The sequence below is a fragment of the Cryptomeria japonica genome, chromosome 8, assembly GCF_030272615.1.
Source record: "Cryptomeria japonica chromosome 8, Sugi_1.0, whole genome shotgun sequence".
In the NCBI taxonomy this organism is placed as follows: domain Eukaryota; kingdom Viridiplantae; phylum Streptophyta; class Pinopsida; order Cupressales; family Cupressaceae; genus Cryptomeria; species Cryptomeria japonica.
Window position 1 is genome coordinate 510,331,419 of NC_081412.1, and position 16,131 is coordinate 510,347,549.

Genomic DNA, 16,131 nt, shown 5'->3' on the forward strand with positions numbered 1-16,131 from the left:
GTGGTGATGCCACAACGATACAGGTGTTATAAAGTCGGTCCGATTACGACTGCCATGAAGGAAGTTGACCGCTTAGTCAATAACATCAAGGAAATGCAACTAATCTTGGCTATCTATAATGTACATGAGACATCATCTGCGGTTCAAATTCAAATGCAACACACGGCTACCAAATTTGAATTGTTGGCATGAATTCAATTAATGAAGACAATACCTAAGTTGAGCTGGAGTGTGGCCGAAATAAATTCGAAGACTACGGAATTGATTTTCATTTTGCATTCAAGAATTTCAATGCGAAAAGGAGCTCTTTGATGAGAGAGAATTCAAGGACACCAAGCTACTAGGGTTTCAACGAAGTGATAAAAATAGCTAGTGTATCTATCCAGCCTGTGTTATAATTGTGATAGTTTGTGCTACTTACTGTGCTTAGTACTTTGTAGTTTTCAAAAGCGATAGAATTAGAAGCAAGGGATAGAATTAGAAGTAAACTATAGTTTCTTTAAATTTCACAATATCGAAGAAAAGAGAATCTTTCCATAGAAAAAAGGAAAATGAATTAAAAATAGTTGAAATCCCATCAAAGTCTATTGTAGGACCTACCACAACACCTAGTGCCAACCAACCAAAGCTCAAACCAAGAAATTGTAGGGCTCCACAAAAAAGGAAAGACCTAGCCTCAAGCTCACAATAACCAACACATAAGAAGCCTAGGGCCCCACACTAGAAGGAGCCAACTTCTGCAAAAGGAAGACCAACAACCAATGTTGTAGAGGATATGCCTACAATTAGTGCAACACAACCCGCTGAAGAGAAAGAGGATAAAAGATCATACTATCCGGACATATTGGACATCTTCCCAGAATGAAGCTCGGACTAGAGGGATAAGGGATTATTTATAGATAGATGTGCACATTGTGGAAATGTCTAGATCCCTATTTCTAGATGGGACCTCTTGCCCTATTTCTATAAGAGAATAAATGAGTTCATTTCTCTGTCAAATTCTTGGTCTCTTGACCTAGCAAAGCTGATTATGCTAGATGTGTTTATAAACTAGATTTAATTAGGTTTTTGGCATAAATTATGATTATGGAACCACCAAAACTATTAGATACCATGATGGCACAGTCCTAATTGACATAAGCAAAATGCCAATTGTGGAGTTTTTTGGCCTAAGTAGATAGGTCTTGACCGAGATAGATCTAGAAAAATTTCAAGGTGACTATGCGATGAGGAAGAGGACCCTCAGTGCAGACAAAGTGCCTCTTTTTTAGAAAAAAGATTGTAAGAACCACAAAACGTACCTATCTTTGATTTAGAGAGGGAGACTTTTCTTATTTCAAAATTTGAAAACTATTTCATTAAAACATATTAAGCCTTCTACCAAGTTTTGAGAAAGGATTCACAAAACACTATGCCAATTGGAATGACGACAATGGCAATAAATGAACATTGTCAGAATAATTGAAGAAATAGCAAAGAATGTGCCACTTGAAGCCAAGCAAGAGCCTCCAAATGTGCTTACTCAGGAACATTGTTAGAATATGTACCTCCATAATTAGAAGAGCTCATGGCTAAAATGAGAGAAATTGTTCTCCATGAGGAGCCTGTAGCATAATGATTTCCATAACAAGAGCCAACTGGTTTCACCAATTGTAGCCTATGAATTCATTGAGAAAACCTATGATACTGACGAGGTTACTCATACCCTACAAAGTCTAGCTGCTAATGAAGAGGTAGACTAGACTTTAAGGTATCCCCCAAGGGAAATTGCACCAAATAAAGAGCCATAGGATAGATAAGATATAGGTGCACCAATTCCCTTTGATCTAATTGATGATGGATTTGTAGTAGCTACTACAAAAATTTTGTTTGATGACGAGTCTATTAAAACTCTAGAATTCAAGGGTTTATGATTAAGGATTAAAGGGTAGGCTACAAGTATTGGGAAAGATGATTTAGTAACCCTTGATGAGATGAACCTTGACCATGTGACAATTGAGGAAACAAGGAAGATGGTTAAAGAGAGTGGCATGCTATAGGTTCCATCTTGGAACTTTGATGAGATATTTTTTTTGGATCAAATAAGGAAACAACAAGATCCACTATTTGTTGTTAAATTTGACAATGAACAAGGTGTTAGTGGAACAAGCTATCATCGAACATTAAAAGTATTGTCACAATGGGCAAGAGCACCTAGGACTAGAAAGCCACAATTGTTAATTGGGATAGAGGAGACTATAGATAATGGTGGTGTGATTAGAACGTTGAAGAATACAACTAATCTCGAGGTAGCTACCATCACCATGCACTTAGCCATGTTTGCAAGAGATGCAGCTGAGAGATAACAAAAAATGTTGGAAAGATTGATAACAGAAAAGGTGCAAATAAATGAAGCATATTATAAATTGTTTCAAGAGAAAGCTAGTTTGAAGAGTGCCTTAGGAATTAAAACACGTCTCCTCTTATCACAAGATGTATCAATTTAGGACCAACCATCTTCTTCAACTAGGTATGTTGACACCTCATTGTCACAAGAGTTTGAGAAAATAAAAGGACAATTAAAAGTTGTTGAATAGGAATTGAAGAAAAAAGACAAATTGTTATTAGAAGCTAAGGAGATGGCCAAGGAAAGTGCATTGGATGTGATGAGAAACAATTTTGCATTTATAAAGGAATTGTAAAGAAGCTAGATATGTTTATACTATTTATCAAGCTCTATCACGGGCACTATAGTAGTGTAAGAGCTTTATAGGAATTTTGAAACCGTTATGTGACACATGACAAGCACAAGATAGACTCCTTAAAGATCTAAGAATGGCTACACAAAACCTCATAATAGTTCCTGCAGTAATCAATGCTACTAGTAAAATGTTTAACATGCTAGTAAGAGAGGTTTAGTATCTAGAAATCAAGGAGCATGCAATTAAGGAAAAGATCAATAGATTCTACATGTTGGGTGGTTGCAAGAAGTTGAGTCCCACTATTGGGTAAAAAGTGGAAGTGTTTTCTCTATTTTTCAAATTTTATGTCGATTGATGAAAAAATTTAATGCACTTAGAGATTGAATCTCAAAAAACTTGAGTAATAGAAAATGTAGTTCTTGGAGTCTACTTTTTAAATATGTAATTTATGTTAATACCCACATGGTAGAAATCTCTTTCTAGTAGGCATGTTTAAAAACCGATTTTTCAAAATGTCTGTTTTGGGACCATACCACACATGTACGACCACCCTTTTTTGATGCCGATAAATGGATTTTTGCAAATCCTTCTGGGAAATGATACCTAAGATACCAAATATTGATGAGAATATTTTTTCTTTTTTTTCAATTGAATATATATATTTTCTATTCATTTTAAACTGACAATAAAGTATATTTTCCAAACTCGAGTGTACAACCACAATTACTTGATGAAAATTTTATTTTTTTAATATTCAAAAGAATTGTATGTAGATAAATGTCATATAATTTATTTTTCTAAAATCCTAAAAACAAAAAAGGTATTAAAGTTTTAGTGAACCTCAATATTTTAGGTTTAGGTTCCACTTTTGATTAATAAATAATACAAAAATAGTAAAAATAATCTTATCACTATGAAATTTACATTTCTGAAATCAGAATGTTGAAAACTCTAATGGGTTTTTGTTTCATCAAAAAATTCAATCAAAAAGGCCCTCAAAAAATTAGGGCAAGGTTGAAATTTAATGTCGTTTTACCTTAGCCATTTTTTTGGAGGTCCAAGCATAGGCTTCGTGGGACCAAGCCTATCCCAAAGAAAAAAACAATGCTAAGTACTGTTTCCTGCCCCTAATTTTAACAAATGGGCCCCCCTTTTTTAAATTCAAAAAATGGGCACCCGTTTCGCTTTGTACCGTTGAAAGCAAAATGAGCACCCGTTTCATTAAATAATGGGTGCCCATTTTTTAAAAGATCTGTTGGTTCAAAATCTGGCCCACAAGCATAAATCCCAATGATTGAATGATTTTTCAATCATTGCTTGACATGTATGATTTGCAAAGAGAATGTTTGGATTAATCATTCTCTTTTTTTGTATTATTGTCGATTTGTTAAGGAGATCGATTCAAATTCAAAATTTGGTGCAACCATGGGATCAAATCAACATAAGAAGAGGCAAAGGAAGGTTCTGATAGCTGAGGAGATTGCAGAAAATAGGGAAAAGGAGGTAATATGTCAACGAGAGAGAAGATCAAGAATGAGTCAAGGAGCTTCAATTTCCACAATCATTTCAGAAAAGGAGAACATCATTGAGACCATAAATGCTGACGAAGGAAATAAAATAGAACCATTTAATTCAGGGGCATCTTCTAATCCTTTATTGGATACATGTATGTCTTCAGAGTCCTATGTTTTTTCTCTTGAAGAAATTGGTGATTTAATAGGAGCAGGTTACTTATTAAATCAAACACCAATTGAAAATAAAACCCCAAATGAAATTAGAACTCAAGTTGAAACTGAAATTGAAATCCCAATTGAAACCCGAAATGAAACTAGATCTCAATTTGAAACTGAAATTGAAATGGAATTTGGAACTCCAAATGAAATTGAAAATCCACCTACAATTGAAACCAATAATGTGGATGTAGACATAGAAACACCAATTGAAAATGAAAGATGTTTGAATGATAATAAATGAATGAAAATTTTGAAATTAAAAGTGATGTACTAGACAACCTTCCTGGCTTGGTTTCATGGAGACAGATTAGGACACATGCAAATAGATTGTTTAGACATTTTTTTTGATAATAAGAAATTTGGGTTTCAATATCAATTAATGGTACAACTAATTAAATTGAACTAAAATGCAAAAAGTGATGAAGAAGTTAGGCTTTTATGTCAAACCCAAGAAGAAGGACGAGTCTTTAAAACAAGTTGTGTCAATTGTTTCTAACGCCTTTGATACAATCGAAAAGAAAAGTCATTCTAAAGATAAAAATATAGCATGACAGGCAATAACAACAGCTTTAGTAAGCCGAATAACTTCTAATAAAAGAATTATGAGTAACATAAGTGGATATCTTAATATTCATTGTAAAAATTTGTTAAGAGTTGTAAAGAGAAGAGTTAATTTTGAAAGTGATCTGGCAAACAACTTATGGACTCTTAGTGGTAGACTACCAAGGCCTGATATGAAACTTACTGGTAAAGTCAAAACTTTGATCAAAAAATTCTGGCACGATAATATGAGAGTATCACCTAATGTTAGAGATGTTCTTAAATTAAGAGTTGGGTCAAAAATTCATGATCCACATCCAAAACACCTATTGGACATGACTCAAATTGAATTGTACAAAAAAATTTGAATGATAAGGTGTTGACTAGTAGCATTTTTCAAAGGTCTTTTGAAAAGTGTAAACCCTGGTATGTTCGAATTAACAAGGAAAGAGTCACATGTTGTTGCAAAACTCATGTTCAATTTTACTACCATTATGATGTATTTCTATATATACGTGTTACCATGCATAGTAATGGAATTTTCCAAGAATGTGGTATAAATATACCACCTAAAACTATAAAGGAGTTTATATCAACTTTTTTTGCAACCCACCAAATGAGCAAAATTTTCTTTTCAATGCATTTTTTTTCGGTGTATGTGATATATGTGGCAATCTTGCATTGTTGGATGAATGTTTGCATGAAAATATTTCAAATGATCTTGGACAACAATTAGTTGATGTTACAAGATTTAAAATTGTTGGGTATCCACTGAAGAATGGAAAGGTTGGAAGACGGTGCGATCTAATCACTGAAAAAGTTAGTGTTCGTGCATTTATGACTGAATTTAAGAGTAAGATCATACCTAAATATGTTAAACACACTCGAAATGATAGATGGCTCGATGGTCAGTTTCAAATATGTAAGGATACATTTCTTGTTGGTAGTATACTTTCGGTCATTGACTTTGCAGAGAACTACACGCTTGCACCACAAGATGAGGTCCAATCACAATACTACAATTCAGTGCAAGTATCAATTTTTGTCCATATTGTCTATTGGCATGCACCAGATAGTACAGAAGAGGATCATAAAAATTTGAGAGAGTACCATTTCTATATGAGTGATAATAAATTACACTCATCTGAGTTTGTCCAGTATTGCTTCAAGACCATTTTTGAGAATTTGAGGGGGAGAAATTTAGATGACACAACATCTAATATGGTCAGATAATTGCACAGGGCAATTCAAGAATGCTAGAATGTTTTATTGGTTGAGTAGGATTCACAAGAAAACTAATATCGAACATGTAGAGTTTTTTTGAGGCTAGACACGGGAAAAGAGAACATGATGGTGTCGATGCATGTGTTAAGAGAGACCTTTGCAAAGAGAAACTCAAATTAGAGGAAAAGGCTAAATTTAAAAATACAAGTGAAATTGTGGATTGGTGTAGTGCAACTTTATCCATAGGATCAAGTCAGAACTCTAAAATTAGACATTTCTTTTGGCTAGTTAAAGAGGAGAATATCCTTCCAAGATATGATTGTGATACAGACAATGGGTCAGCTAGATGGCATTCATTTAAGAGTTCTAATTCTAACACTTGGACTATATGGACTAGAGAGATTCCATGTTTTTGTCAATTTTGTGTTGCAGGTGAATGGGAAGAATGTGAGAATACTAAATGGGTTGAAGAATGGAAACACAAATCCTTAACACCTAGTGAGACATAATATCAAGATGTTAGAAGAAATGAAGACCCAGATCGTGCATTTGCATCAAAAGATTCTAATTGTGTTTCAGACCTCATACAATCTGGTAATTCAATTCAATTTCTTGTTTATAACTTTAAATTATATATTTTTCTGTATTGTCATATAATTTATGATTGTATTTGAATTATAAATTCTACCAAGTTTTACTTCTACATGTACTTAAATTTGTTTTCTAGGACATGTGTATGTTGTTGTTGCACCTAAGGATAATGATGAGAAGGTTGAGTATTTGCTAGCTAGATGTGTACAACCTAAGAAAAAGCTGATATGTGACAAGTAGATGATGTTGTTTTTCAGTATCCAGTTGGGTTTATTGTGGTAGTTGGCACATGGCTACACAAATACTTAACAAGAAGGAATGGCTTACCAGCTTATGAAGACTACTAATCAGAAAAGTAGAGTATAGACTATTCTCATTTGGTGGTGGCAACAAACATCAAATTAGAAAGATACAAAGGTAGACTTGCTAATAAGGTATTGTAGACACTTTTAGTAGAAGAGCATGAGGCAATCGTAGACGCGTTGCAAAAGAGAGAGGATGCAGATGGTGCATTAGGTTGAATCAAATTTATATGTTAGTTTGTGTTAATTGTGTGAATTCTTTTATATTTAATTATAATACTTGTTTTTCTTTGTCCCTTTAACATTGTATTTGTCTACATTTGATACAATTTTGGTTTCATAAACAACATTGTATTAGTTATCTTCTTCTTAATGTTATTCTGTACACATTGTAATTGTGTTACAATCATTCTAATTTTTTATGATATATTTAATTTATCATAATCTCTTCATAGATTAATTGTAAGTTCTTGATTTTCTTATTATTTTAAGAATATGATGTTATTGTAAATTGGGATAATTATTTTATTGAATTATAAACTGTTGCATTATAAGATGATTAATCGCAATGTTAAAATATAACTCATAAATAGATCATATACAATCACTAGAGGACACCAAATTACAAAACAACATCACATATATAATCACTAGAGGGCGCCAAATCACATAACAAGACTTGATATCATAATAGAAATGAAATGACATAATAAAAATTCCTATATATAGTCACATAACAATTCCTGATGACATAATAACAAGTCCTAAAAAAATAATAACAAGGAAATGAAATTAAAACAAGTCCAAATAACATAATAACAAGTCCCAGGATAACATAACAAGTGTCATCATAAAAAATCCATAATACAATAACATGACATGATCTAAAATATATAATCTAAGAACTCTTGTGCATATCATCTGCAGTCGTCTTCACTCCACATGAGGGTGGTTGAGATGAATCATCCTATTGCATGTGGTTCTAAGATGCACCATCCCGTGTGTGTGCAGTATCAGTGTCTCCACCCTCCTGTACATTATTAAAATATTTTACATGAGAAGAAGTTACTTGCATAATGCACTTATAAAGTAATTAAATACTGAAAATTTAAAATAAATTACCATACGACCATGCTCTATAATGCCCTCATTGGTACGTGGAAGTCCACTATCATGAACAAGAAAAGTGGTTGTAGTCAAGTCTTGTAAAAAACCATTGTGTACATCAATTTTGATAATCCCTATAAAAGCCAGGTACACAGTATAAACAAATTAGAATTATTTTTTCTAATCATCACCACAATTGAGAATGTTGATGGTTGCATCTAGCTCAATCACATACCCATACCAATACTAGTAGTGGTATCGACCTGAACAACATATATAAAGCATGAATTAAAGTTTTATATATACATAAATTATAAAGTATATATATAGACTACAAGTTTATCACAGAAAATCATACATGTGATGCGAGCAAAGTAACTGATGGGTGAAGGTGTACATGTGATGCACCATCAAACAATCCATAAGCCTACAATTGCAAAAATGAACATGAATCAGAGTTGTACATAAATTAGTAATCATATAAACACTTCAAATTAATGGATGAAAAAATACTAGTGGTATATGAGGTTGAGCCTCAATGATCGACGGGCCACGTGAAGAACTACCCATCTTGGTGCGACACAAAACACCCTACAAAATTGAAAAAATATATCATACACATCATTAAATTAAAATTTTAATTTTAAATTTTAAATGTAAATATCAATATAATGTATCTAGATGAAAGTGCATACCGTAAATGGGGCATTGACATCTCTAGGTAACATTATGTCGGTTCCTCAATGACATGGTATGATCCATCCTCTGTTCAGAAAAAAATGACTCATGTTATGGTTCGTATGTGTATATATAAGGAATTTAATATTGCACTATAAATTCTATAAATAAATTTGTACCTCTATAGGTCGATCATCATTTTCCCACAGGAGATCAACATATCAAGAGATGACATCAACATGTGTAGCCTCCTTCGCATCATCATAACCACCATGGGCAGCATCGACATCATCAAAATCACCATCTCCTCCAAGGGTAGCCTCACTATGTGGATCCATACATACATTCCCGTAGCTCATACAAACATGTGCTAAGCTGGGGGCAGCCCTCACCTTGCATAAATGTTGTACCAAATTGCCCGACAGTACACTCAATGAACCAAGAGAAGAATCCATTGCTCAATGATTGGAAGGTGCTGAAACAACCAGGGTAGGAAGAAGAACCAAGGGATCATCGCGCACATGGTTTCTAACTCTATCGCTCAATTTGGTCCCTGGCCTATTTTGGGGCATACCTCTCCCGACCCCCTGAAATGATCTAATATCAAAGAAATTGGGTTTTTTTCCCAATTCAAATTCGACCCACAAATTTTTCAAAAAATACATGGGGACCTCATGATTGGAGTGTGGCAGATAGTCAAAGACCATCAACCATCGCTCCCAAAAGTGTTTATTTATGCCTAGGTGCCTATACCATCGAATTGAGATCTGTGGCTTCTTCAAATCTATCTTTTCAGTCGTCTTAGGGTTCAAAAAATATTGTTTCAAATTCTTTTTTGTTATTTTTAATTCATTGACTTGTTTGTATGTTAGGCCATCAATGTAAATGCATGAGATCCCTCCCTCCAACTACGATATCTATCCATCTCTCTATCTAAATCCTATACAGACTGTACAATCCATTGCATACTATATATATGCAAGGCGTAACAACTCCGCAGGTGGATGAGGCTCACGTCTAATGGTATGGATATCTCTAATCAAAGCATCAATATTCCTCCTAATGGTCTTCCTTAACTGATCGAGTGGAGGTGGAGGGGGTGGAGGTGGAGGTGGTGCTAGACATAATATCTCATCTATCTCAAACACATCCATTATGTGAAAATAATCTGCATATATATACAAACATGAAAATTTATAATTACTATTTAATTTACATTTCACCTTCCAAAAAAACTTATAATTAAATACAATTTACCAACCTAACTATAAAAAAAGGAAACTCATATAGATCTATATTATTAATAGGTGGGTCTATTTTAATAATAAGCATCATTTAAGAAATATTATCCACTTAAATAAAAGTATAAGAAATATTCTACAAAATAAAACATCAGAATGCCCATGTAACTCAAACAATACTTTTTAACATCTAAAGATGCATTAGTATAAGTTCCATCAAAATCATAAAAATAATCATGAGAGAGAGAGAGAGAATAGATAATGAATAAAATGACTCCATTGATTTAGATAATGAATAATCATCTCCTCTAGACTCCATAGAGGGGTCATTCTCGATTAAGATTTGTTTTTAGTTGTCATTTTGGGCCATCATGGTGCATTTGTATGTTTGTTATAGAGAGATGGATGATTACAATACCTATGATAGTTGTACTTTGGGACCCATAATAGTTAACCATCTTGTCATGAGAGGCTTCTAATCATAGTTTAATGGTAGCATTGTGTAGTTCATCTTTTCAAAGAAGGTAACTTCCATGGAATTACAATTTAGTACCCTTTCAATATTTAACCATTATCTTCAATTAGGCTATCACTTTATATTTCATGATGTATGTTTCTATGTGATGCTTATGATATGGATGCAAATATGTACATGATGAAATGCCATATTTTTGATTTTTTATGTTTTTATATGTTATGCAAATACAAATGTGAATGTATGAAATGCAAATGAATATGATAATGAAAATGATTATTCACATGATGAAAATGTAAAATGTGCTAACATGTGTTGTGTGTAGGATGTGATGCAATTGTGATATCTATATGTATGTATGAAATTCTTAATATGTGGTAATGCAGGTGCAACTACATGAAATGCAAATGTTTTTGGCATGCCATTATGCTCAATCGTGTGATAGTAGGCTACACAAACTCAAGAATAATGATGGAAGTCAATCAAGAAAGGGGGATGAAAGATAGAAGATATGAAAGTGAAAGAGCTTCTTGTGCGTTATCATCATTGAGCTTTATTATGGTAAGATAGGTTATGACAATCTAGGCATATGTGCGACCAAGAAAATCATTGCCCCAGTTCATACTAGACTCACAATGTCCTCATATCCTTGGACAAGTCATAGCATTACTAAGAGACAATCCACAGACAGTAAAAGAAAAATAGGTGACGATACCCCATCCTCGCCTTTCTAGTCAAAGACATCCTAGAGATAAAATCTCTAGTCAAAGACATCCCGAAAAAGCTAAACGACATGTCACCAAAAAGATAAAATCAAAAGAAAACCAAGACTTGACACCAACATCCACTATAGTCCTCAAGTTTAGTGTCTCTTGTCACTTGTATAAGTCTTATTTGATTGTGGTCACAATGTTTACTCTCACAAAATGATAGATAGCACTGAACCATAATGTTGTCTGGGTCTATTGAAGGATTTGATTTGTTAAAGCCCATTTTTGCTGTTGTGTCTCATCTAAAACTAACTGAATCCATGAAACTCATACTTTATTGCGGAGAAGACGAAACTTTATTATGGATTGGCGATGCAAATTTTGCTTTATTGTGGATTGTGCATGGATAGACTGAAGAAAACTAGAAGAAATTGTACTCCTCAGAATAAGCGATGCTCTCAATTCCACACCCATTACTAGACGTAGGATTTGCCTTAGCCACAGACAAGAGCTGATTTATTATGGATGGAAATGGGTGAAAAAGAATGTTTATTAGGAATGGCTAATCAATCTTGGGTAGATCAATAACAAGCCATGATGGGAATGTGTAAGTTTTATTGTAGATGAATAGGTTGTGAGTGTGTGCAAAGTGAAATGATGAAATGGAATCCTGAAGGAGGGAGGAGCAATGTCTCTACTCATGGCACCGATGACCCGGTTTTCACCATGGTACTTGCCTAGGGCACCATCGAAGTGGTTTTCACCGTTGGACAAAATGTTTTTCTGTTTTCCAATTTTATTTTATTTTCAATTTTTTTGTGTCACAAGGTGCCTGTTTGCTAGGTTCTCACCAAGTAACGATTTTTTATGTTTATGATTTTTTTTGTTTTTATGATTTTTTTTTTTTGATATTTTTTGATTTTTTTTGTATTTTTGAATTAGGATACTTTGAAGATCTATTTTTAAAACCTGCAAAGGTGCATGCTGTTGATAGGATCCTCCAAAGGTTCACCCTCTATGGTTGAGAGTTGATATGCACCAGATCCATATGTTGTTGTGGTGATGTAAGGACCAAGCCAATTTGGTTTGAACTTGTCCTTCTTCTGTCTATCTTGCTGATTTTTTGGATTTTCCTTGAGAACTAAATCACCCACCTCAAATGTGTGAGGCTTTATCTTATGATTGTAGCTGCATTGTTCCTTGATTGAATGATGTGTAGCTCAAGTGACTGTCTTCCTTGATGAAGGAACTAAGATAGAATTACTAGTGTGTGGACTACACAGGCCTGTATGCGTGTCACCTGAAGAATTTTGGGCATCCCTGATAACAAAGTCCTTCAAGGAAGCTCCATTAAAGGTCCATGATGTATCGCCAAAAGGGAAAGGATGTGCAGAAGAAGTGGATGAGTGATGAAGGCTTATGATTGTGAAAAGAAGTGAAAGTAGGATGACATGATGGAGACTTAGGATCAGCAAGTATTCTTTTTGACTTGCAATTGTAGAACTTTTTCCCCCATTTTTTTTGATATTAGGGGAGGTCATCTCTTGTTCTTTTTCTTTCATAGGATTTTTATCCTTGACCTTGATTTTTTTAGAGTCCAATAGCTTTTGATTTTGATTTCAACTAAAGGACTTTTCTTTATTTTTGACTTTTAGATTTTTCTTTTCAAAGCTTGATTTTTGATCCCTAATGAGTAAGGGCTTTTCTGATTCTTGTTGATCCAAGTCTAGGAGTGGACTGGAAATGGAATGAGTGGACGAAACGGTAAATCTATGTGAATTCTCAAGAGGGCTGGCGATACGCTCAATAGATTCTTTGTTGGAACCATTCTTAGGACTATTTATTTCAAGAGATGCTTGCACCACTAGAGGAGATTTGCACTCAGACTTAGTAGCCACAACACTAGGTTCTTCATACCAATTCCTTGAAAATTGTTTGTAGATTGTTCCCATCAACTGAATACCTTAGGAGATAGTGGGAGTTGATCAATATGAAAGATATACTCACCACATCCTATGTCTTTAATCTTGAACTTTTCTTTGATCTCTGCTTGTTTTGATGTAAAAGCTTTCAAGGATTCTGGATCCACATATGCCGATGAAGGAATAGCCTCTCAATTGACTGGTATTGTTATTTTTGATCTAGGTCGCATATTGTTGCAATATATGAATGGATTTGGGTCAGCTTTGATGGTCACTTCAATTCCATTGTGAGGGAACTTGATACATCGATGATATGTAGATGGTACTGCATTCATCTCATGAATCCATGGATGGCCTAGCAATATGTTCTATGTGAGCTCTAGATCAAGGACTTGACATACCACATCTTTCGTAACTGGCCCAACTCTGAGAGGTAAGGTGATTGTGCCCTTGGATGAGCACTCTTCATCATCATATGCCTTGATGGTAATTTTGTTTGTAGCATTCATAGCTTTATCAGAATATCCCAATTGCTTAATAGTGCTCAATGTACAAATGTCTAGACCCGCTCCTCCATCTATTAGGACTCGTTTTATTTGATGTTTGTGTATGAAGTCTTTGATGTGTAACGGTGCACTATGTGGCTGACTTACAGAGGCGTCATCAGCTTCTGTGAATGTAAGGGAGTGTGGAATGGAAAGGTATCCCACCATGTCTTGAAACTGGTCCACGTTTAGATCAGTAGGAATAGCAGCGTCTCTCAAGATTTTGTCAAGAATGGCTTCATGTGTAGGGGATATGCGTAAGAGCTCGAGAATGGAGATAAGCACGGGTGTCTTCCCTAATTGTTCTACAAGGTCATACTCAAGCTTAGTTGATGAGGAAGCGATGTTTTTAGCTAGAGCACCTTGCAAAGTGAATTTACCTCGATGAGTTGTAACATTACATTCAGAGGTAGGTTCGAAAGATGATCCAACACCTTTTAGGACAATCTTGGGTCTTTGGGTAGAATTCTGAAGCATTTTGTCCTTAATGATAATGGTAGAAACATAATTGTCCATTGAAATGTGATTGATAGTTGAATCATAGTTATAGGATGCTCTGGTATAGTTGGTTTGGTCATCTGTGGCTTTAGATTTTCCCTTGTCATGCTTTGGGAATGGTTCCTTAAACATTTCATGTTCTTGATTGGATGAGTGTCCTTCAATCTCAATGTCACCTGTATCGATGAGATCTTGTATGATGTTCTTCAGTTGATGGCAATTTCCTATTTTATATCCCTTGCTTTTATGAAATTCACAATAATCATCATCATTCCACCAATTTGGTTTAACCTTTGGTTCATATGGAGGAAAATCTGGAATAGTGATTACTTTGTTTGCCACTAGTTTCTTGAAAACTGACTCAAGTGGTTCTCCCAATGGAGTGTACTTCCTTCGTGACTTTGAAGTTGTTTGAGTATTCACTTGATTGTTTGTAGAGCTTGATCCTGAAAAAATGATTTTAGGTCGCACTGTATTGGCATCCACAACACCATCTTTGACTGTGTTCTTGTTTTTATTCCAAAATCTTGGCTTATCTTTTCCTTTAAAGTCATCTTTGTTTTCCTTGAATATCTTAATGACTCCTTGTTCAATTAGGACCTGTTTTGTCACTAATCCTTTTTCAATGACATCCTTGAAGGTGGACAAATGAGCTTTTCTTAAGTCATAACCAATGTCTTTGTTAACATTCTGGGTAAACATTTCTACCATTTGTTTCTGTGGAATTTCACAAGAGCATCTATTGGCTAGATTTCTCCATCTTTGTAAAAATGATGAAAAAGATTCTCCATCCTTTTGTTTGGTGTTGCACAAGGTACTGACTGATATATCAATCTCTATGTTGTATGAGAAATGTTGGATAAATGCCTCTGCTAAGTCACCCCATGACTTAATACCAGGTGGAAGTTGGGAGAACCATTTCATAGCTTGATCACCTAAGCTTTGTGGGAATAATCTCATCAAATATGTCTCTTTTGCTGCTACGTCAATGCAAGCTATGAAAAATTGTCTTATATGTGTCTTAGGATCCCCTTTTCCTCTGTACTTATCAAACTTAGGTGTCACAAAGTGTGTAGGAAATAGAGGAATTGGAATGCTTTTGTCAAATGGATAGGGACATATGTCTTTCATTGTGTAAGTTGGCTTTGGTGTATTTATGTCCTCCATTTTCTTTTGTAAGTCCCTGATGTGTTGCTCCAAATTGTTCTTCGGTGGAGACCAACTTCTTGGACCATACCCCATGCTTGAGGCACTGGGTGGAGGAGAAAAATGTTGCATATATGGATGATATTGATCATACACATGTTCATATGGAGGAGGTCTATAATGATGTTTTGTATAAAGACCACTTGGTATAGAGTCATGATGAGGAATAGAGTATCTATTTTGTCCACGTATACCATACTCTATAGGAATGTCATGAGTTTGTTCTAGTGTGTTACCCCCAAATTTGACATGGGGTTTCCTTGTGTCCAAATTTTGAGCATGCCTTTGAATATCCAATTGCTTTGGTGGTTGGTCCTTAGCATTGGTATGTGATTGAGTATATCTTTTTGCATAAGACTTCCATAATGGTCTATGAAGGTGATTATCATAGGCTTGACCATGTGTGTATGGGACTTTAGGTTTTTGAAACAAAGATGATGGTGATTCAGGCACAAGATGTGGCCCTCTAGTGCCTCCACTATTAGGCCTCCTTTGATCCATGTTGAGGTGAGGTTGTTGCAAAGGTCGATTTTCCATTATTTGAGACATGTCAAAATCATGAGGAATCTTGGCTCCACTTTGTGCCATCACTTGTAAAAAGTATTGTCTATCTCTCCTCATTATTTCCTCAACCAATCGATTGAAATGGGGATTCATAATGGTGTCTTCCACTTCTGC